Source organism: Lissotriton vulgaris, chromosome 6 (assembly GCF_964263255.1).
Source record: "Lissotriton vulgaris chromosome 6, aLisVul1.2, whole genome shotgun sequence".
NCBI classification, from domain to species: domain Eukaryota; kingdom Metazoa; phylum Chordata; class Amphibia; order Caudata; family Salamandridae; genus Lissotriton; species Lissotriton vulgaris.
Genome location: NC_141694.1, coordinates 1,006,154,583 through 1,006,179,022, shown reverse-complemented (window position 1 = coordinate 1,006,179,022; position 24,440 = coordinate 1,006,154,583). Strand labels below are relative to the sequence as shown.

Sequence of the window (24,440 nt, the reverse complement as noted above, 5' to 3'; positions counted from 1 at the left end):
GGACAAGCAATGCTGAAGTCGGGAAAAGCCCGCGGGATTCGGGTGCAGCTCTTAAAGCACACACATGCACCAATGCAAAGTCAATTATGCGTAAAAGTTACACAGTTAGAGTTTAAGGATACTTCCGCTGAACCTAGAGGGACAAAACGTTAGACACAGACCCTAGAGGTGGGTACCAGTGTGGGAACACCGGCGTTGCAATGTTACCTCACCCACAGGAAGCGGGTGCATAGGGTCGAAGTGGCGTCGGGTTTCGTCACGCAGGTTCTTGGTGCTTGAAGCTGAAGATGCTGCAGGCGATGTGAAGGAGAAGTGTCCGGTGTGATCCAAGGGTGGATCAGAGTCGTAAAGTACCTGACAGCAGAAGGGACAGAGTCTGGGTCACTCAGCAGTGACCAGGGTGGAACCAGGACAGAACCAGGCAATGTCGGGCGCAATCAGGTGGTTGTCGAGGAGCTTCTCTCCGCTGCCACGTGGGCTCTGGGCCATCTGCGACGTCCAGGAGCGGGTCACGAGCTGTCCCACGCAGGCTCTCACCGTCGGCGCTGTCGGCTTCAAGATCGGAGCAAACAACACTTGGCAAGAGCAATCCACCCAGGACTGGAAGATTGCTTCTCACTCGGACCAGGAGGGTCAGAGCGGGTACTCCTTTTCAGAGGAGCTGGTGCAAGTCTGGAGCAACCAGAATCGCAAGTCTGTTTTAGGTTTTCGTCGGCACAGGGGCCACAAGCCAGCTGGCAAGTGACCGGGCCAACGCGTCGAGCCAAAGCAAGCAGAAGGGCCCCACGCAGCACTCGTCGAGTGTAGAGGGGTGAGCTTCGGTGCAAGAGTGGCTCAGGGTTGGGGCTTCTCAAACCCCGGTGTACAGCTTCGAGGGTCACTCGTGGGCTGCACGGTCAGCGTCTCGTGGTCTTTTCAAGATGGCGTGCCCCACGCTTCCGGTCGCCTCCACAGGTCTCAGCTCTGCAGAGACTGTGGATCGGGCTGTAAGAAGGCAGGCAAGCTTGATCTCGTCGATCCCTGTCGCTAGAGTTCCGGCGGGAACTGCAACAAAGCAGGCGTCGAGGTGCTGGATGGTGCCTGTTTGCACAGGGTGGTCACTCCTTGACCACAAGGGAGATTCTTCAGTCTTCTACGTCGAGTAGGATGTCGAAGGGTCCAGAGTTTCGTTTCTTATGTTTCATCAGGATAATCTGAGTGCGTTGGCACTGCTCCCATTCTTATACCAATCTAGGGGGCTGGATTACCTGCTAGGTCCCCTCCTATGGGTGGGACCCAGGAAGAGGGTGGATACACCCCTTTCCTTTGATCCAGGCCGCGCTGAGACAGGGGCTGGTGTGCCCCAGAACCGGTTTGGCCGGATTATGCAAGGGGCAGCCTTGTGCTCCCCAGGCAGTGTCTGGTTTCTTTCAAACCTCCCTGCTACAATCCGCTATCTCCTGCCTGGGGTGGTGTAACACCTCCCTGCGACAGGAAAGCCTTTGTCCTGGCCTCCTCTGCTGAGTTTCGGTCAGCAGCAGGCGGTCAGACTCGTGTCTGTGGCAGAAGCATCCATTTTGTGGATCTGAGGCTCTTTTAAAATCAACCGCGTTTTAGCAAAGTAACATGTCGTCTCCCTCTAGAGGGGTGGAATGCTACCCCCGTCGCCAGGACTGGCGAGGGGGTAGTATTCAAAATCGTATGACACCTTACACGACATGTTTTGATAAAGCCAAACCAAAGTTAACATATAACCGCGAGGATTATAATGCACTTAAGAGTATATGGTATGGCATTATCCCGGAACAGCTTAGGGAATTGGTCCCGACAGCTGCAGACAGGCTCAGCTCATGCTAGAGCACCATCTCACATAAAACCAAGCACTCTGCCTCCAGGATTGTTAAGGCCTGCCATAGGAGTGACTGATAGGTATATATGTGTCCAGTTAGGTTTAGATATAGGCATACTATATCTAAGCAAGGGGTGATTACACCACCTTGCCCCAGCTGAGTGATCAGCCAGTTGTGTCAATTTTAGATAGCCAGCCAGGGGTGGCAAAAGCTATGCTTCAGCCCCTGGTAGGCCTTGGATGCACCTATGCCCTGGGCACCTATAGTGCTCTGTACAGGGGCTGATAAGGTGACCCAAGCCAATCTAGTTATGCACCTAGGGTACATGGAATCCATTTTACAGAGAGAGCAGATAGCCTGGGGCCCTGATTAGCAGGGAACCAGGCCAACTAAGTCGGAAACCAGCTAAACACAAGGCAAAAAATCTGGGGTAACCATAGTCAGGTAGCCACCTTCCTACACATTCCCATTGAGTTTTTGAAGGCCACAGCCCTAGATATAACCCCACACCTGAATCAAATGTTTGAGGAAAGCCAGGAGAAAGGCATTTTACCGCAAGGCCAAAGACTGGCCTCCATCGTAGTTCTTCCCAAGCCGAATAAACCAGCTACAGACTGTGGCTCATATAGGCCAATTTCGTTGATTAGCTCGGAGGCTAAGGTCCTAGCTAAACTCCTAGCTACCAGACTCCTCACAGTCCTCCCATCACTATTACACGCCGACCAGTCAGGGTTTCCCCCTGATCGTAATACGGCCCTAAACCTCCGAAGAGTTAATAACGTGCTGGGAAGATTGCCATATATACAGGAGGAGGCCGCTATCCTTTCCCTTGACGCCACAATGGCATTCGATTCGATCGAGTGGTCGTACCTCTTTGCAGTTTTGAAACGATTCGGTTTTGGCCCTAAATTTATACAATGGGTCAAATTGCTATAAACCGACCTATTGGGACAGGTGCGAGTCAATAACCATACCTCCAGACATTTTCCGCTGTTACAGAGGAACTAGACAGGGATGCCCCCTGTCACCACTGTTGTTTGCCCTCACCGTGGAACCGTTAGCTCACTGGGTCCGCTCTGATGTCTCCATACGGGGCCTCAAATGGAATGACAACGTTACAAACAAAATCTCCCTGTATGCCGATGACATCTTGGTATACATGACGTCCCCGTCATCCTCCATTAACAGCTTATTCCATGTTGTCACAAATTTTGGAAAATATTCTGGCTTTTCCATAAACTGGTCGAAATCGGTTCTGTTTCTGTTGCATGGGCCCCCTCCCGTACTACCACAAGGTTATTCTATTCCATTGGCGCTTGATGGTTTTAAATACCTCGGGATCTTCGTTACTCGGGACCCCAACATTTTTTGAGCATAACCTAAAAGGTCCACTGCAAAGGCTCCACGATGACATAGCCCACTGGAGGTCACTGCCGCTTTCTCTCCCCGGTAGGGCCGCCCTGTTCAAAGTGTTGGCCCTCCCACGTTTTTTAAATTTGTTTCAGAACTGCCCCCTTTCCTATTGCGGAGTCATTTTTTACCACGCTGGAGGGAGAAATGCGCCTGTTATTGTGGGACGGAAGGGCTTCCTGCATTGCTCTCTGTAAACTCACCATGGGCTGGTACGATGGTGGCATTGCCCTGCCTGATATGCGTTTGTATTATTGGGCATCCCAACTGGTGGCGGTCAATTCTTGGGTCCATGGACCACCCACAAACCCGTTTTTTAGGTCTCGCCTGGAATTAGCATCCGAAGGATGCGTCCAGGCTGGAGACTTATAGCTGCCTGTCTCGGGGGAATGAGGGACAAGAGGGTGTTACGAGCTTGAAAGCCGGATTTGGGTGCACGAACGCGCACGTCGGCTCCGTCAACATTCTGAGCAACATGCGTGCGCACACAGCCAGCCACCACACCGACTGAAACACACGCGCACTGGTTACTTTCACTTTCCATCCCCCCACCAGTCATCGGCTCTTTTTACACACGCACGCATGCATGCATGCATGCATACATACACACACACAGACACACGCGCGCACACAGGCACACACGCGCACAAACACACACACAGACACAGACACACTCGCGCACACACACGCGCGCGCGCACACATCCACCCCCCTCCCACCCCCCCTCCTCACATCCCACTCACCGAGTTCTTTTCGTGTGTCCCTCTCTCCCTCAGCAGGCAGCGGGTCAACCTCAGCAGCAGGCGGGGCTCTCCACGAGCACGGGAGTCCCGCTAGCTGACACGCAAATCTTCCGGCTTACGGGCACAGGAGCGCTTCAGCACAGGAGCGCGGGGTAGGCTCCCGTCTGCTTCCTGTCTTTTTGCGGTCCCGCCCCCGTCCCAACACAGGTTGACTGGCTTCCTGTTCAAGCCGGGCTGCGGCGGTGAATTTTTATTGGTCTCGGCAGCTGCGAGGAGATATTTTTTCCACACGCCAAGACACTTGATTAAACGGGCGGCAGGAAGCTGCTCTTTGAAACCCATCGCACCCACCAAGGAGAAGCAAACTGGGATGAAAAGAGGCAAGGGGAGCCCAAGTAACTCCGATAAAAGGAGGGGGCTGGAAAGCACTCACTGTGGACCTCTTCCTTAAGAAGGCATCCGCTTCGTCAACGAACAACAAGAGGATGCGGAAAAGATAAGATTTTAGATTTTTTGTAGTTCAGCAAATGTCAATTGTGTAAGAATGATGCATTAAATAATGGTCATCTGTTATTTACAGCACGTAGGCAGGGCAACAGTGCATACGAAGTGCTAGATATGCTAGACATCGACAACACAAAAAATCATGTATCTCGTTGCCCGCACTCGATAAGACAAGGTTGCGCCACGGCATAGCTGCCTGTGTGTGCTTCTCTGCAGGAGGCACTATGGGTGCCGTGCAGGATGTTTTTGTTGCACCAGTTAGCAGGAAGAGCAGAAACCTATGGCCCTCCCTTTGCTCCCGACCCCCTAGCACTCACGGACATGTGTGTGTGCAATGGAGTTGGAGTCTTGTCTAAGCACAGTGCAGGGGCCATGCACTGGCTTAAAAGGGCCAGCCTGACCTGCCGCACCGCCATTCAGTCTTATGAGTTGAAATGCTGCGGTGTGCATCGGCGGGATCATGGTGATAAATGAGCTACTGCCATATGCCGTAGGAGACAGCCAGTGTGAAATTGGCTGGATAAAATGTTTTGGATTATTTACAAATCAATTAAAACATTATTTTTCGTGTTTCGACGCCCACAGCAGGCAGAGAGCATGTGGGGCTGGTATCCTGTTGTCCACGCTGCCTCATTGGACCTGCACTCTGTGTGTGCTACCAGCCGTTAAAAGGGTTTTCATCATGCATGGATCATATCAGGCAGCATGCTTTTTAATTTTCCAAAATCCTGCCGGAAAAAAACCATGCGGAGGGTTTCCAAACCTCTGAAACTGCTGCCAACCAGAACGAGACATCCTTAGGAGAGGCCACTTGCCTCGGACTCTCCATCCTGAAGGCCCAGGAAATGTGGCAGCTGAACATGTGTAAACAAAGCTTGGCCGAAGCGCTCAGCTTGGAGACCCCCATGCACTTGTGAAATGGGAGCAGGCAGGTTAGTCACGCTGTGCACTGTGTTTATTTGATATCAGCAGCATGGGCTTAACTGTATTAGGTTAACCCAAATGTAATGGCATGGATGCGTAAAACGTGCTCAATTATAATTTCTTTACCTTTACATTTTTGGGCATATTTTAACACAGCATATTTTATTCTAGTAAAAACAGACTGAAAGGGAATGCCTGCTTGTACTACATTTTCTTCTTCAGCGGCTATGGTTCTATCTCAAACATTTTATTTGGTCTTTGAAATGGAGCATTGGAAACATTTTGAAAAATTGTACGTGCAGCCCTGTGTTTGCTTGCAGAAACAGGGAAGTGTCACTTATAGTCGTTGAATGTTATGTATAATTACACTGAAATTATAAAAATGTCACACGTAGCAATCTGAAACTTTGGGAGCTATGTCGCATACACATGGTAGCAAGTGCAACGCTACCCCTCCAGAGCTTTGTTTAAATCTAAACAAGTAGTATGGGTGCATGTGTATTTACATGGTGGGTTATTGTACTGTAACTGCTCTTCAGTGACACTGTGCTATAACTCAGTGTTCGAGGCATGTGGGCTGCTAAATTCATATCTTAGCATTAGATCGCCGCCTAGTGTTGGGTCCGGATGATCGCACATTGTTGTCCTGGAAGAGTCTTCGAAGTATCCTGAGATAGGTGGCTCCTCCCCTGGACTACAGTGCGCATGGGCATCGGCTCCATCCCCAGATTGTTTTTTTCCGCCATTGGGTTCGGATGCGGTCTCGACGTCTCTCCGTCGGAACCGAGAAAACATAACTTTAAACGGCCAAAAGGCTGTGTGTTCTTTACGTCGGTATTGTTTGCGTGCGGTCTCGAGTTCTTCCGTCTCTCGGAGCCGGAATCAGCGGAGTTTTTCAACTCTTCGGACATCGAGGCCTTCTCATCGCGACTCGACACCGATTTTCCAACATGGAGCGGAGTCCGTTTAAGCTCTGTCCGCTCTGTGGGTCCAAATACCCACATATAGACGTGCACCCGGTCTGTAACAAATGCCTTTCGCCAGATCATGACGAAGGAAGCTGCAGGGCCTGTGCGAGTTTCAGGTCAAAGAAGACTCTCACGATTCGGCGCGCGGTGCGCCTTGTGGCCAAACAAGCGGCCCCGGATCCAGAAAACATCTTCGACGACCAAGAAGAGGAGGACCGGAGCCATCATCTTCAAATCTCCCCGCCCGAGACGGAGGTCAAGGCAGATCCGGAAGACGACGACGGAGTCGTGGGTCAAGGCCTTGAATACGTCGACGAGGTAGGGGACGACGAAGAGGTTTATGGGGCCGTGGAAGATAGCTCAGAGGACGAGCTATGCCCCGAAGTTTACGGACATAAGGAGCGGGTCACGGGATCGCCTGTCGGCCTTACCCAAGACCCCGTAGCGCAAGCCACGGCCCCGCCTGCGGGCCCGGCCACGGACATACTTGCTGCGCAGAGGGTATCGAAACCGAAACTGAAAGCAACGGTATCGACTACACCTAAAATGGCCGAACCGAAACCGAAACTTAAGGACTCAGACGTCCCTAAGATGGCGATCGTAACAACAAAAACGAATAAGCCTGCAGCCTCATCGACTCCGTCGACCTCCGGTCCGCAGAAGTCGAAGAAATCTGGCGATTCCACAGGGTCGAAATCGGCGCCGGAGGAGAGATCCTCTAAAAAGGGTGGCACGCACAAGACAAGCGCGCCGGCGTCGGCGAAGCCCGCCAAAGCCAGCGACACAGCTCCGGCTCCGACTGGGACATCTGCGCATCGGTCCAAGGACTCGGGGTCGGCGGACGTGGCATCATCGTCCAACCCTCCAAAAGACCAACAGAACGTCGGATCCGAAGGCAAGGCCACCTCGTCGGTGCCAAAGGCCACTGTCACCGACGCATCTCTCATTGCTTCTTCACTACAAAGAATTAGGGAGAAGGCCTCTGATTTGTCGGCGCCGGCGCCATCGCCGCAGAAGGCGACAGACGTCCCGGTCAAGCCCGCAAGTAAACTCCTCTTCCTTCTGCCGCCAAAAGTGGCGCCGAAGGCCTTTTCATCAAAATCGACGCCAAAGAAGTCGGAATCTTCTACGGCAGGGGCATTTTCAGCGCGAGTACTCGACTCAGAAGAGGATTCGGAGTGCTTCATAGACGCAGACACGGGCAAATTAACCCTTTACAAAAGGAAGATCACTTCACAGCCGGTGGAATCCTATGTCATCCCACTGAAGAAGAAAAAGTTTCCACAGGACGCCTCAGGCCTCATGGAACCTATCCAGCCCCCTCCAAGAAGGAGCCCAACACCGTCTCCAGACCACTCTGAAAGTGAGGGCTATGATGAAGATGACCAATACACTTTCCCGGTCAATGAACCAGATGCACAGCCGGATTCATATGATGACATTGGGGACCAAGGCACCCAAAATGTGGGACAAGACCCACAGGCTTTCAGTACACGTGCATCCCCAACAGAGGATTCTGCAGGTTTCCATGCACTCATTGAGAGGGCAGCTGCTAATCATGATGTGGACATGCATGCTGACCCAGTTGAAGAAGACTTTCTATTCGACACTTTTTCAGTCTCGGAAAGAACTGTAAAGACACTGCCTATGCTCAAAGGGGTCCTCAAGCATGCTGCGGACATCTTTAAAGAGCCTACCAGGGCGAGGGTGGTCAACCCACGTATTGAAAAAAAGTACAGACCAGCGCCTGCAGACCCTGCATACATTCGGGGACAGTTGCCGCTTGACTCCCTTGTGGTCGCAAATGCCCGTAAAAGGGACAACTCCCAAACAACGGGTGAAGCTCCTCCCCCGGATAAGGAGTCCAAAGTGCTAGAGGCAGGAGGCAAAAGAGTGGCTGCGCAAGCTGCCAATTTCTGGCGTATTGCAAATACACAGGCACTACTGGCTCGTTATGATAGGTCACATTACGACACACTAGAGCAAATTGTGCAACACCTGCCTCCGCAGTTTCAAGAGGGCACCAAAATGATTATACAGGAAGGACAACTGATCTCCAACGCGGCCATAAAGTGTGCACTTGATGTTATGTTATGTTAGAACTGTATTTCTTGAGCGCACGGCTACCCAGAACGGGTGTCCCGGCGCTTTGGCAGAGAGTCCTGAACACAACCAAGAAAAAACCCAGCGGCAGAAACACTGTAGGCCCACTGGTTAGGTGGAGAATAGGAGCGTCTTGAGCTCCTTTCTAAAGGCCAGAAGATTATTAGCCTTGCGGAGTGATAGAGGGAGCTCATTCCACAACCTGGCCGCCATAAACTGGAAAGACCGGCCTCCCATCCGCACGCGTTTGATCACTGGTATCTCCACTTTAGCCAGGTCAGCAGATCTTAAACTCCTCCGAGGAACGTAGCGAACAATCCGCTTCCTGAGGTACGCTGGGCCGATGCAGTGGAGGGCTTTAAACGCCAACGTAAGGACTTTGAAACTAATTCTGCTGGGAATAGACAGCCAATGCAGTTTTCCACGCAGTAGAGAGGCACTGGCTCTCCGTGGAAGGCCAAAGATGGCTCTGGCCGCCGAGTTTTGGACCACTTGCAATCTGGATACCAGATATTTAGGCAGACCAGCGAAGAGTGCGTTAGCGTAATCTAGACGCGATGCCGCGGACACAGCCGCTAGGGCCATTAACACCAGTGTCATGCTGAGACGACAGGCGTGGCTCCGCATATCGGGGTTTAAACCTGACATTCAAACAACCATACTTAATCAACCAGTCAATCCTGATAGACTGTTTGGTCCAGATGTTGACACCACCCTGGAAAAAATTAAAAAAGACACCGAAACTGCTAAATCTATGGGGGCCCTACAATCACAGCAGTTTCGTGGCAATAGTTTTCGTCGCTCAGGTGCCCGTGGAGTCACCAGAGGACAGATGGGTCAGCAGTCACAGTTCCCTAGAGGTGGAGCACAATCCTCGTACCCCAAACAGAACAAGAGGGGCTACAGGGGAAACAGCAACAAAGGACGCGGCAGAGGGACCAACAATTCACGCTCCTCTGCCCCAAGCAACCAGTGACTCTCTGTCACTGCCCCCCGACCACTTAACACCTGTCGGGGGGAGACTACAGCAGTTCCTGCCCGTCTGGATCAACATCACCACAGACAGGTGGGTGCGACAACTTATCCAGTACGGTTATTGTCTAGAGTTAAAATCCACTCCACCCAACATTCCACCAAGGCAAAGACCTATGTCCGCAGAGCACTTGCACTTATTGCAGCAGGAAGTGGTGGTGATGCTGCAAAAAGGAGCAATCGAGCTCGTGCCAGTGGGGGAGGAAGGCACAGGGGTATATTCCCTGTACTTCCTCATTCCAAAGAAGGACGGATCTCTCAGACCAATTCTGGATCTCCGTCCCCTCAATCTGTATATACTGTCAGAGCATTTCCATATGCTTACACTGCAACAGATTCTTCCTATGTTAAACAAAGGAGACTTCTTAGCAACCTTAGACCTCAAGGATGCTTATTTCCACATTCCACTACACCCGTCCCACAGAAAGTACCTCAGGTTCACTATCCAAGGCACGCATTATCAGTTCAAAGTCCTACCCTTCGGAGTCACAACAGCCCCAAGGGTGTTTACCAAGTGCCTGGCGACAGTAGCAGCGCACCTCAGGAGGCAGAACATCCATGTCTACCCCTACCTCGACGACTGGCTCGTTCAAGCCAGGTCGGAACAACAGTGCGCCGCGGACATGTCGACTACCATTCACCTCCTCCACGACCTGGGTTTCTCGTTGAATTACCCAAAGTCACACCTTCAGCCGGCACATGTCCGGCAGTTTCTGGGTGCGACAATCTATACCCTGACGGCCAAGGCGCAACCAAACCAGGTCAGGATAGACAGCATGCAGTCTCTAATCCAGAAGTTCAGACCGAGACACTCACTTCCAGCAAGAGTGTTCATGCAGTTGATAGGCATGATGGCCTCCTGCATCTTCATAGTCCCTCACGCACGGTTGCATATGCGCCCGCTCCAGGAGTGCTTAGCAAATCAGTGGACACAGGCTCAGGGACAATTAACAGACCTAGTGTTGGTTACCAGTCGGGCATACAACTCTCTGCATTGGTGGACTCCACACAACCTTTGCAAGGGCCGACTGTTCCAGGAGCCAGTGCCACAGGTTATCCTGACAACGGACGCATCTCTCCAGGGATGGGGAGCTCATCTGCTCACTTACACGGTGCAGGGACTATGGACGACGCAGCAACAGAAGATGCACATCAACTATCTAGAACTGATGGCGATCTTCATGGCGCTCAAGTCCTTCATTGTACATCTGTGCAACAAAGTGGTGTTAGTCCGGACGGACAACATGACCGCGATGTACTACATCCAAAAGCAGGGGGGCACCCACTCACCGCAGCTGTCTCACCTGGCTCAGAGCATGTGGAAGTGGGCCATTCAGAGGAACATCTTCCTCATGGCAGAACACCTCCCAGGGAAGGACAATCAGATGGCGGATCTGCTCAGCAGATACAGCCATCAAATGCACGAGTGGGAGATACATCCATCAGTACTCCAGCCGTACTTCCAAAGGTGGGGTCGTCCAGACATAGACCTGTTCGCCACAAGGGAGAACGCAAAATGCCAAAGCTTCGCCGCCAGGTTCCCACACCCGCAATCGCAGGGCAATGCGATATGGATGAACTGGTCAGGCAAATTTGCGTACGCTTTTCCCCCGACACCTCTGATACCACTGGTGGCGAGAAAACTAAGGCAACACTCGATGACACTCATCCTAGTTGCTCCAACGTGGGCGCGCCAGGCCTGGTACACCACGTTCCTCGAACTCTCAGTGGTACTGCATCAAAGACTGCGCCTCACGCCCAGACTTCTGACGCAGAACCATGGAGAAATTCAGCATCCAGATCCGCAACAGCTCAACCTAGCGATCTGGCTCCTGAAGTCTTAGAGTTTGGATACCTCAACCTACCTCCTGAATGCATGAACATCATCAAGGAGGCGAGGAAGCCGTCAACCAGAGCATGCTATGCCGCAAAATGGAAGCGTTTTGTAATTTACTGTGCAGACAATGACATAAACCCGCTAGATGCATCTATCCCTAACATCATTTGCTATCTGTTACACCTTTATAAGTGCAAACTAGCGTTCACTTCTATTCGGATACATCTATCCGCCATCGCAGCTTACCTTCAAAACAGGCAGCATCTCTCGGTCTTCAGGGTGCCTGCCATTAAAGCGTTTCTTGAAGGTCTGAAACGAGTCATTCCCCCAAGAACACCGCCAGCTCCGGTGTGGAACCTCAATGTGGTCCTCACCAGACTGATGGGACCACCATTTGAGCCACTGCACTCGTGTGAACTGCAATTCCTAACGTGGAAAGTTGCTTTCCTAATTGCTATTACGTCACTAAGGCGTGTTAGTGAGCTACAAGCGCTCACAATCCAAGAGCCATTCATTCAGATTCATCCAAATAGGGTAGTGCTACGTACTAACCCCAAATTCCTTCCAAAGGTGGTGTCACATTTTCATCTCAACCAAACTATCGATTTGCCGGCATTCTTCCAGAACCCACAAACAGTGGCGGAAAGAATGCTCCATACGTTAGACGTACGGAGGGCATTGATGTACTACATAGACAGGACACAACACTTTAGGAAAACGAAACAACTTTTTGTTGCCTTCTCACCACAACACAAAGGCAACCCGATTTCCAAAGCAGGAATAGCCAGATGGATTGTTAAGTGCATTCAAATCTGTTATCAAAAAGCCAAGCGCACTTTAACAATACCCCCAAAGGCGCACTCCACACGCAAATTGGGGGCATCCATGGCTTTCCTAGGAAACATTCCTCTAGAGGACATTTGCAGAGCAGCCACGTGGATTACACCACATACCTTTACAAAACACTACTGTGTTGATGTACATTCCAAACAGCAAGCGGCTGTAGGACAGGCTGTTCTCAAGACACTTTTTCAGGTTTCTGCAGCTGGCACGGGCAACCGCCGCTGATGGAGGGACTGCTATGTATTCTATGCTAAGATATGAATTTAGCAGCCCACATGCCTCGAACTGAATATGCTACTTACCAGTATGCATCTGTTCTTGGCATGTAGGGCTGCTAACATTCATATCGCCCACCCTCCTCCCCGGTGCCTGTCGCAGCTGCAGATATACTATTGTATTCAATCATTAGCATGGACATCCTTTACACTTTTCACTCCATCCTCTGCCACAATGGCGAAAAACAATCTGGGGATGGAGCCGATGCCCATGCGCACTGTAGTCCAGGGAAGGAGCCACCTATCTCAGGATACTTCGAAGACTCTTCCAGGACAACAATGTGCGATCATCCGGACCCAACACTAGGCGGCGATCTAATGCTAAGATATGAATGTTAGCAGCCCTACATGCCGAGAACAGATGCATACTGGTAAGTAGCATATTCAATTCATTTAAAAATCAATGTTTTGTTGGAAAACAGTGACCAGCACTTTCTGGTTTGCATCTGCCACCCCATGCTTCCTTTGTGCACCCTGTATAACCTTGTCTTCGCATTCACTGCCCTGCTCTGGGCTGTCAGACCCCCATTGCCTACTGTGTTCAGGGCTGGTGATTGCTGCCTTTGTGAGCTGGCGAGTGAGGCTGTAGGGCCATGCTTGCTGAAGCGTTGGTATCTGTTTTGCATTGTGGAAGGCGCAGTGTCTTGGGTGTGGGTGGTGTCATGAAGGCGCAACGGCCAAGGTGTGCTCTACAAGGAAAATTCTCAAATGCACTGCTAAAAAGGGTGAAGGACACGTGCAGCACAAAATAAATGTTTGCTAATGTTAGGTGTGGTCCCTGTTGGTGGTATGCTCACCCGCTGTCGTTCCTGCCCAGAGTTGGCTCACACATTGCGTTACACACCACTTTTCCTGGTATAGTGGGCTTTAATCGTAAAGTACACCCATTGGTCTTTAAAAGCTGAAGTGTTCGCTGCTTTTATCATCACTTGGTCAGGCTACTCTGTGGTGATCTTTCTTTAGCTTTGATGAGCCTGTGCCTTTCCTTACATTGCATACAGCAAGTATTGTCATCTGCCCAGTCAAACAATTCATCAGTTCCCAGACCTTTTCAGAACATTCCAGGAGTACCTCAGGAAAATAAACTGACTGTCTGCCCTTGTTCTACACTTTGCTTCCGGTTTCCTTTGCGCCCTATCATCTGCCTCTCTCCTTCCCCTGTCTCCTCTCTTCCCTTGTCTCCCTTCCCTACTGGTCTGCTCTTCCCTGCCCCTCATCCCCTCTTGTGCCATCTTTCTACTCTGCTCCTCTCCTCCTGTGCCCCCTCCTCTCTCCTCCTGTGTCCCCTCCTCTCCCCCCCCCTCATCGCTCATCCTCTTTCCTCCTCTCCTCCTGAGTCCCCTCCTCTCTCCTCCTGTGCGCCCTCCTCTCTCCTCCTCTCGTCCTGTGTCCCCTCTTCCTGTATCCCCTCCTCCTGTGTCTCCTCTCCTCCTCCTGTGTCCCCTCCTCCTGTGTCCCCTTCACCTGTGTCCCCTCCTCCTGTGTCCCCTCCTCTCTCCTCCTGTGTCCCCCCTGTGTCGCCACAGCATGTCTTCAGTGAAATGTTCAACTATCTCTCCATCTATGTCTTCTGCGTTTTCAAAGAGCATCTCAATTGCGCATTTCAAGAGCATGTCTTTGGCCAAGGCAACAGCGGGTCATCTCTTCAGTGAAATGCCTGATTAACTTTCCAGCTGTCTGGTACAAGGGATTTCCCGTGTAATTCAACAGCATCTCACACGTGCATTGCAAGAGGATCTTTTGCGCCACATAATTACATTGTACTGAATGCAACACACACTCCACACAATACCACTCAGTGCCACATAATTATATGCTACATAATTTACTGCACTCAATGCAACATACACTCCAAACAATACCCCTCAGTGCCACATAATTACATGCCACACAATTACACTCAACTAAATACAACATACACTCCTCATAATACAACTCAGTGCCACTTAATTACACGCAACATAATTACACTCTACTCAATGCAACATACACTCCAAATACCACTCAGTGCCACATAGTTACATGCCACATAATTACACTGCACTCAATGCAACATACACGCGAAATACCACTCAGTGCCACATAATTAGATGCTACATATTTACACTGCGCTCAACGCAACAAACGCTCCAAATACCACTCAGTGCCACATAAATACACGCCACATAATTACTATATCTATCTATCTATCTATCGCCCCCACTCTATCTATCGCCCTCACTCTATCTATCGCCCTCACTCTATCGCCCTCACTCTATCTATCTATCCCACTCACTCTATTGCCCTCACTCTATCTATCTATCACCCTCACTCTATCGCCCTAACGCTATCTGTCTATTTATCGCACTCACTCGATCTATCGCCATCACTATCTATCTATCTTGCGATCGCCCTCACTCTATCTGTCTATCTATCTATCGCTTTACTCTGTTTATCTATCGCCCTCACTCTATCTATCTGTCGCCCTCCCTCTATCGCCTGCCCTCTATCTATCAATCGCACTCACTTTATCTATTGCATCACCACAGCATCACTCAGCACCACCACAGCATCACTCAGGGCACCACAATATCACTATACGCTACCACAGCATCACTGAACGGTACAGCATCACTCGTCGCCACCACAACATCACTCAGTGCCACCACAGAATCAATCTGAGCAACCATTGAACAACAACTGGTTCAAATATACGCTATCAATGTTTCAAGCTTTATTGCAAATGTCACAAAAAGATGTTAATATTTCACTTCTGTTCTTGGATTTTCGTCACAATAAAATACACTGAACATAATTTCACAAAAGTTCTTTAGAAAAGTTTAAGCTATTGCCACTATAAATTACAATAACTTTTATTTAAGTATTAGTTATTTAAAAAAATTCAACGCCATTGTTATTTGTAATATCAATACATCTAAGTCATGTAAATACAAAACATATTGCATTACAAATGCTATAGGTATCACATTTGCGAAAGTTATAACTATTGGCATTATAAATGACAAAGCTATTAATTTAGCTATTTTCAAAAACACATAAATAAAAACGTTGCCATTTACAATACCAATAGCTCAAACTTTCCTAATGCGAGACCTATTGCATTGCAAATGCTTGTTTATTTTGAGAGGTATCAAACAGGACGTGAAGGCTATCTGGGGGCCCTTTATAGTAAACCGGTTCGTAACCGCTATATCGGACCAATGCTTCAGACTGCAGCACTGTGGCACCGAGCCACAAAGAGTCTGGGATGGTCCAACAGATATACCAAAGCCTCTCTTTTCCTCTCAAGCCCTTGGCTCCATGTGTTTCCACCTGGGGTTTGACAAATGGGACACAATTGGCATATCCACCCTAGGAAACATGTTATACCAAGGAAGGCTTCTCTTCTTTCCGGAGCTTCAGGAGAAACACGCTCTTACTCAGGGGAGGCTTTTCGGTACCTTCAGATCAAACACGCCATTCAGACAGCAGTGCCCGATCTCCCTTCCATCCCCGAGGCCTCACCCCTCGAAGACAGGCTACTCTCTGAACCCCTTATGGCAAAGACTATTTCCTGCTCGTACCGCAAGATCTGTAATAACTTACCTGACTCTTTCCAGGCCCTGCGTGAAAAGTGGGAGGGAGATGTGGAACCTCTAGATGAAGAGGATTGGCGTACGGCGCTGATGTCTCCGCGCGAGTCAGCTATTAGTCACCGTCTCCGCCTGATACAACTTAAAATCCTTCATAGGGCATACGTTTTGTTTCAAAAACTTTATTCGATACATAAAATGAATCATAAAAGTATTGAACATACAATTCATCATGCCTCATAGAATTGAAAAGTTCTGATTTAAAAAGCACGATTTTTCCAAAATTAAAAAAGACATAATAATGACCATAAAAGAATATACAAGACATGATTTTCACCAGGAAAAGTTCTATACATGTAGTACTACCCATAGGTCTTCCTAATCTTTAGTGAGATTCAAATAAAATTTAACATGGAACAGCAGATTTCTACGGAGGATAATGATGACAGATATTCGTACCCTTCCTCATAAGTGCAAGGTTGCCTCCCCTTCAAGATTGGTTTAATAAACCGGAGTCTTGGCTCCTTATATAAGGAGCAAAAAAGGACCAGGTGTAGGGTGCTTTGTCTATCCCTGTTATTACAAGGACAAGGGGGCAGCCTCTCACACCAACCCCCTTGTTTCGGGAATGCAAGCAAAAAGTGCAGAATCTCCAGCCTAAACCTTGTTAGTAGGAATCGCCATTGCACATTAAGGGTAAATGTTAGATAAAACTGAGGTTGGGATTTACAGGCATAGGCAATAGCATTGTCAGTAACATTGACTATAGACGGTGGGTTCAGTGATTTCCAATACCTTGCTTTTATGTCCACCTTATAGTTTCCCTCGATTTTTTCCGGATTGTCAAAATAGGAGCCAAGTCCAATCTTATTCAGCATATTATAAACATAAGACAACCAGGGAATCTGTTTTGAGTTTTCTAAAGCCATGCAATCAGTAATAATGTCTTTGGTAAGTTGCAGGTCTTCAGATTGCCAAATTTTACCCCATAACAGTAGAGGGGACAAGCGAATTGTATCAGAAACACTGGCCATACCGATTTCTTTGTGGCAGAAAGTATTTGAGGAGCTTTTAGGAACTGATAGGACCCTTTTTATAAAGTTATTTTCCACCACCTGTATCACGGATGGCATTTCGGTCCCCCACACCCCTGCCCCATAAGTGGCTACTGATAAACATTTTGAAGTGTAAAGGGTTCTGAGGTGCATAATATGTTTTTGCCCCAGTTTGCTACAGAAGCGAAAAATACCCTCTATCGCCCTTGTCATGTTCTGGGCTCGAACCTTCATGACTGGAGTCCAACTTAGTTTGCTGTCAAACAAGTTACCAAGATAATTAAAGTTTCCCACTTTTCCAATTATGCGATTGTTTACCACAAATTTCCTAATAGTTGACCCTTTTGGGCCACAAGACATTACAAAAGATTTCTCAAAGTTCACCTTTAGGTCAAGATCAAGCATGAATGTATTGAAAGCATCTAGACACACTTGCATGCTATTTCCTGTCAATGTCATTAGGACAGCATCGTCTGCATAAGAAAGCATGGGAATGCTTTTACCATTGATTTTTGGGAAGTCACAACCCTGGTTTAGTAGGTACTGTTCTAATCCATTTGTGTAAACCAAGAAGAGAAAAGGCGCCAGGATGCATCCTTGACGCACACCTTCAGTTGAAGGTATTGGTTTTGTTATTTCCCCTCCAGAACCAAATCTAATAGATACAGTTGTTACTGCATGTAACCTGGGGAGCAATGTGACTAAAGGTTCCTCAAAGCCCATATCATCCATCATCCGCCACAACTTATGCCTGCAAACAGTGTCAAAAGCACTCGTCAAATCCATGAAGGCAAGATGTACAGGGGATTTTTTTGCCTTCATGTACTTGCCTAAAATTAGTGCCAAATTAAGGCACTGCTCGTTTGTCCCCTTTCCACGTCTAAAACCATACTGAGAGTCAACTATGAATCCTGTAGAATCTGCCCAGCTTTCTAATCTCCCCAAGATTACCCTACCCAGAATTTTACATAAGGCATCTATTAAGGAGATCGGGCGGTAGCAACGTGGATCAGACCTATTACCCTTCTTAAAAATCGGCACTACAGTTGCCTCCTTCCATGTGCCAGGGATACGCCCAACCACAACAGCCTTGAAGACATTCAATAAGATGGGTGCCCACAGACTGACATTGGACTTAAAAAGGTCCAGGGGGACAGCATCTGGGCCTGGGGCTTTTAGTGATGCTCCTTTCCCTAGGGCTTCCTCAATCTCAATCAGTGTAAGTGAAGAGCTGAGGGTCAAAGCCGAGGGAGGTGCCACCAGATCCCCTGTCCCTTCTGTACTTGCCATGATTGAGATGGAATTGGGGTTAAAAATCTTAGTAAAATGTTGAACCCATTGATCAGCGGTAACCTGCATAACTATAGATTCTTTATTGTCGCTCTTAAAGAGGGGACGATTTATGACCTCCCAAAAGAGCCTACTATCTTTTAGTTCTGCAGCCTTTTCAAGATCATCCCAAGCACTGACTTTTAAGTCCTGCTTTCTTTTTGCAATAGCATCCCTATAAGCCTTTCTGCTAGTCCTTACAAGCTCTTTATTTCTTGGTTTTTGGCGCAGAGCTAGTTTTAACGATCGGTGTGTAGCAGAACACACAGAGTCAAACCATCTAAAGGCCTTTTGGCCTCCCTTCCCCTTGGGTTTTCTTAAGTGCTTTGCTACATGACCACACAACTTCTCAAAGCTTTCAATAACCTGATGGGGGTCAGATCCTGGGGCTAGACATGATTCCATTTCCGTTTCACAGTTTACAACAATGTCTTCCTCCAGTTTTGTCACATTTACCTTCCCCCATTTCAATGTGACACCCTGATTCTTATTATACTTAATCGGCTGTTCCCAGATCCTTGGTAATTCTTTTTTTGGCACGCACAATAACAACATTAAAGGGTTATGATCACTTGCAGGATTCGCCACCACCTCCAACTTATCGACATACTTGAAAAAGGTGCTGGATACCAAAACAAAATCAATTGTGCTCATCTCTCCCCTCGTGCCCTGGAAGGTTGGTATATGCAGGGTATCTGAGGCAGACCAGGGGTCTACTACACGCAAATCATTTATGATAATAATATTATTCAGGGCATCCCCCTGGGGTGTAAGTCTAAGGTGGGTCAGAGGCTGGGCATTCGAGTCCTCTAGTCCACACACATTCGATCCTCCGAAACTGCACAGCGTACAGTTGAAATCGCCAACCCATATGAGAGACGATGAAGGGTGCCTGCTGCGTGCTTTACCCAATGCATCCTCCAAACTTTGGATTATCGAGATGTCATGTCCATTGAAGATGTTATAATACCAATTAATTAATAGCACTGGTTCTGGGAAGAGATGTTCTAATAACAGCACTTGGTACCAGCTTGTCTCCACCAGTTTCGAGGTTTTAAGCTCCTGTAGTTTTGTTGATAATGCTGTCATTATTCCACCTTTTGCCCTCCCCGATGTAGATGGAACAGCCGAAACAGCAAATGATTGAAAACCCTCGATGTCACAAGTGGTCCTAGACCACGTCTCCTGTAAACACAGGATTCCATGAGCTTCCACAAAATCTAACCATGCCTCATCTTCCAGTCTGCTTGTTAATCCGGAAATGTTCCAAGATAGTAAAGATAATAATAATGATGATGGCCCTTGTATTCCATGGTTGCTTCCCAAGGCATCTCTTGTAGCGGAGGTGTTTTGTTCAGGCAATAATGACCTATTCCTCTCATAACCCATGGAGATGTTTCCCACAGGCGTAACAGCAGTCCCTGGCTGCGGGGGTCCAGTATTCACATTGTCGCATTCAAGAGCCACCAGCACTAAATCATCATTGGTGCGTGTCCCTAAGTCTTCATTCTTTCCCACATTCAGGGTAGTAGGTGCGATGCCTTCAGTCCTGGATGGTAGTCAGTCTACCCCATCCATACCCATTAAAGGGTCAAAGCGATTCCTCAGTGGGATATTATTGTTATTATTTGGGAACCAACCAGGATAATCTGCGCCCTGGAACCTTTGTCTTCCCGGGTTATAAGGGACTTGTGTGAAGTTGCCCATACTTGGTGGCCCCATAAAGTGAACTGTCTCATGCCAAGGGGTATAATAGTTTTGCGAGCCTTGATTCATGTTCAGGTTGTGTGCCCAGCCCATGTGATGTTTGCCATTTGTGCTATAACCTCGATGATAGGGGTTTTGGTTTGGGGTAGTCTGATAGAGGTTGGGATAAAAATATTCGAGACCCACACACTGAATATCCCCCACCCTACCAAACCTCGCCTTACTGCAAATTATATCCTTAACCCAGTTGTCTCTGAAGTTAATCAGGATGCAATCACCCTCCAGGTCTTTTTTACTTGGCCCAACCCAGGGGACCCTCCGCACACTTAAGATTTTCGTAGCAGTGTCCTCAGTTAGAGGCCTATTGGTATTTAGCCAGAATTTTGTTTTATTTAAGAGGTCCTCGTTTTTCTCATATTTATTCTCTGGAATTAATGGAACACCTGTCAGGATTGCCATATAAGGGAAAGACTCTGGGGGTATATTTACATAAATCTGTTTACCTTGTAAGGGGGTTTTGCTAGGGACCAGAGGTTTACTAGCTGGAGTTTCTTTCCCTTCGGTGTTAGGCAGGGTCGTGGCAGCTGTGTTAACCGGTGTAGTCACCGCCAAAGAGTTGCTAGACTTAGGGTCTGCTGTAGTCACCTGCTTAATTTTGATTAAAGGTGCTGGTGCTATACAAGGGGTGATACCGTTAGGATCTGTGGATGTTGCAGATTTAGGTTGCTGTAAATGTATCTGGTTGTTCTTGGGGCCCTTTTTTCCTGAACTGGTATTATTACTATTAGTATGACCACCAGTAGTAACAGGTTGTTTGTTATTTCCTACCAGACTCTCCAGTAGAGCGGTGTTCTTGGATGTTAAAAACTCCAATTGATCTAATTTTAGATTTATAATTTGAGTTTTTTCCATCAGGGGATTCAGCACACTTTTTGTAAGCTTCTCAAAACTGGCCATGAGATCCTTATCTTCCTTATGGGATGGTTTTTTCCCTGAATTTGCAAAGCTTTTTTCCATGTTCGAAAGCTGGGGTCCTATCTGTGATAATCTATCTTCAAAGGGATTTAAAAGCTTTTTAAGTGTTTCCCATACCACAGTCAGAAATTCAACATCTTTCCCATTTATAACGCAGAATGGTACCCCACTAGTTTCATTCTCTATTACGAGATTATTGTTATCGTGAGTTATCGCCAGCGAGTCTACATCAACTTGTGGTGTCAAATCAGAAGGCTGAGTGTTAATCACTTGGGGCGGAGATGGTAGCTTGGTGAATAGCTGAGCCTTCGCAATCTTGGCCTTTTTCCTAGCGTATGCTGTTCGGTTATTACGCTTCCTTTTAGTATATGGCCCTTGCTGTTTAATGTCAGAAATTCCCCCAATCTGCTCTATAGATTTTGTTTTTAGCGCCATCACCGGGGAACCTCTATTACACTCCTTCATTTCCCCTATTGACCCAACCATAGGCGTTTTTAAAGAGTTAGTGGATACTGATGGTGAATCTTCCTTCGGTATGGATATAGTGGGTACTGATGGCTGGTGAATATCTGCCATTGTTTCAATCAGGGTAAGAGGTGGGCCAATTAAACGGTCAGGGGTTTTTGCGAAAGCTATGGACCCTAGTGAAGATTTTTTGGCCGCAGCTAACTCCTGTGACAGCCTCCTTGCAGCATCCAGTTCAATAGAAACTCGACGTTGCATTTTAGCAATCTCTGTATCTATGGCTGAGTGTGTCCTGGTAATAAAATCGTGTAGGATACCATTTTTCAATTTGGATTTGGCAGCCCTCTCTTTGTACTCACGGGATGACATGGTGAATGGTCACAATAGAGTCCGAGGGTTAGGACCAAGAGGGATGGCCCAGTCCAGTCCACTCAGTCCTCGAACGGCCTCAAACGGCCCGCTCTTTGCCCGGTCTTCGCCCCGGTCGCTCCCGCGCAGCGGGTGCTCCGCCCTGTGTAATAGGGGAGGGCAGGGGGCGTTGCCGGCAGGGAGAGCGGCCACAGGTGTTGCACGCAGGGACTCCTGGTCACTGGAGTCCCTGCTAGGCAGCTCGCAGCCCCGCCGGTGTCCAAAAAGTGTTGTTGGCAGTAGGGCTCCCCCTCTATGCCCCACAGGGAGTCTCTCTACGCAGCGGGACCAGCGCAGCGGGTCCGGCAAGGCGTTGCAGGTCACAAGGAAATCCAAAATCTCGCTGGTCCGTTCAAGGTTTCCCACTGGGCAAGGGAGACGCTGGGTTTTCACTCCGCTTGTCAGGGGCGGTGCCGGCAGGGAGAGCGGCCACAGGTGTTGCACGCAGGGACTCCTGGTCACTGGAGTCCCTGCTAGGCAGCTCGCAGCCCCGCCGGTGTCCAAAAAGTGTTGTTGGCAGTAGGGCTCCCCCTCTATGCCCCACAGGGAGGTCACAAGGAAATCCAAAATCTCGCTGGTCCGTTCAATGTTTCATAGGGCATACATGTCCGGTCCCTTACTGGCAAGACTCGGAAGGCGCCCGAATGACTTATGCCTACGGGGGTGCGGACTAACGGGTACCTTCTATCATACCCTATGGGAATGCCCCGTGGTTCAGCTCTTGTGAACTAAGGCCTTCAAGAAAATGGAGGAGGCACTAGGTAAGCAGATCCCGCTGTCCCCTCGGGGAGGGCTCCTTAAGGTGTGGGAGGCGACAGATCTAACGGAGTTAGAACACCAGTGGCTGGCCCTCGGCTGTCTCCTCATTAAATGATCCATTACAATGAAATGGGGTTCCCTTGACCGTCCACTGGTGGTGGGGTGGTCTGCAGAAATGGATAGGGCTATGGTCACTGAAAAAACAGTTTACAAACTCAGAGGTTGCCCTAAGAAGTGGGATAAGAAATGGGGTAAATGGAATATCTATAGGGGGGAGATCTGCAGTTCTCCCACAGCAGACATGGCCATGGAAAGGTCGCGAATAGTGCATAATGACCCAAATTGATCAGGAGTGCTTCTTAAATATGTGTAGGTCTGATTTTACGTTTTTCCTTTCCGTATTGTATGATTGTCAGAGAGCAGGCTTTCATTTGTGCCCTTGAATTTCTGTATTGTTTTGTTGTATCCAGCAGCTTTATTATGATTCTTTTATGTAAATGCCTTACGATGCGAAATGTGCTTCAATTTTATGTTTTTTTCAGTAAAAGTTAATTTTAAAAAAAAAGGTTCTTCGTTAATTGCATCCAATTTTAATTATGTCACATTTTTTCGGGAAGACTGAAATGTGCAACGTAAAAAATCGGAAAGTATTTTCTAAAATCTTCTACGTATTACCTCCAATTGTATGTGCTGAACATATGTAGTCTGTGGCACTTCCACTTATGATGGGTGCATTTCTTGTCAAGATACATAGCTGCGAACTCCTTCTTATGCCAGATCTTGGAGCCCAAAACAGCCTGTCAGGAATCTGCCATATTAGGCATTTGAGAACTAAGCTAATTTTAACATGAGATACAACATCTATTCCTGAATCGGGCTGAATGACCCAGTGTGTAGCAATTGTATAGCTCTTCAATTCCTAACGGCCCAGCACCCAAGCTTACGTGCTGCATGCCTAATCACTTCTAAGGTCCCAAAGGCGAGACCACTTGACTATGCCAATGCTTGTTTTTGTCGATCTTGCTTACTGGTGTCACCTTGTGCTGAGAATAACCATGTGGTCTGCTCAGAGACTTCTAAGCTGAGCGAGGCATCATTTAAGCCCAAACTTGGCTTTTAGTTGTTAGTCAGTGCCAGTTTAAACAACACCGGTGCTTGGTGTGTATTTTACATTTGTAAAAATAGAGGAAGGCTCTGGGCAGCAGCCCTGGCACTGCATGAGAATCCAGTTTTAATGCGCTGGCTGCTTAAATGCAACCTTGTTAAGGGCTCCTCTTGCGTTGGTACCAGGAGCTCTATAATGCATCACTAATGCATTGCGGTGATGCAGACACCAGCACTAAAATGCGTTAGTCTAACCTCTGATGCGTGGCACGCTTCAGTATTACGAAACTGCTAATATTGATCCATACACCTGAATTTGTAAATGCAGACTTTTTATGCAACAAAACATTATATTTTTTATCAGGGTTTTGTTTTAATGTACGGTTTTGTAACAGATATTTAGTTGAGAGCTTTGTAGAGTGAGTCTGGTTGCAAATGGTTGGTGCGTTGCAGAGGAGATCTAGATGGGTGTTTTGATGAGAGGTCCTGGATGGAGATTTTGCCTAGTAGTATTCCCAACGTGATAACGATTTAGTAAGCCTTCTTATGCTTGTCTCGAATTGCCCTTTCAAAGGTTTGGAGAGGATCTGACCCCTAA

At 48.3% G+C, this 24,440-nt stretch overlaps 1 protein-coding gene and 1 long non-coding RNA gene across 2 annotated transcripts in view; one reads left to right on the top strand and one right to left on the bottom strand.

Annotated features, from left to right (window-relative positions):
- URB2 (URB2 ribosome biogenesis homolog) overlaps positions 1–24,440 on the top strand; it is a 966,667-nt gene that overhangs the window by 679,840 nt on the left and 262,387 nt on the right. The gene's annotated exons all lie outside the window — the stretch shown is intronic.
- Positions 1–24,440, bottom strand: part of LOC147708338 (uncharacterized) — a 123,460-nt gene that overhangs the window by 26,446 nt on the left and 72,574 nt on the right. The gene's annotated exons all lie outside the window — the stretch shown is intronic.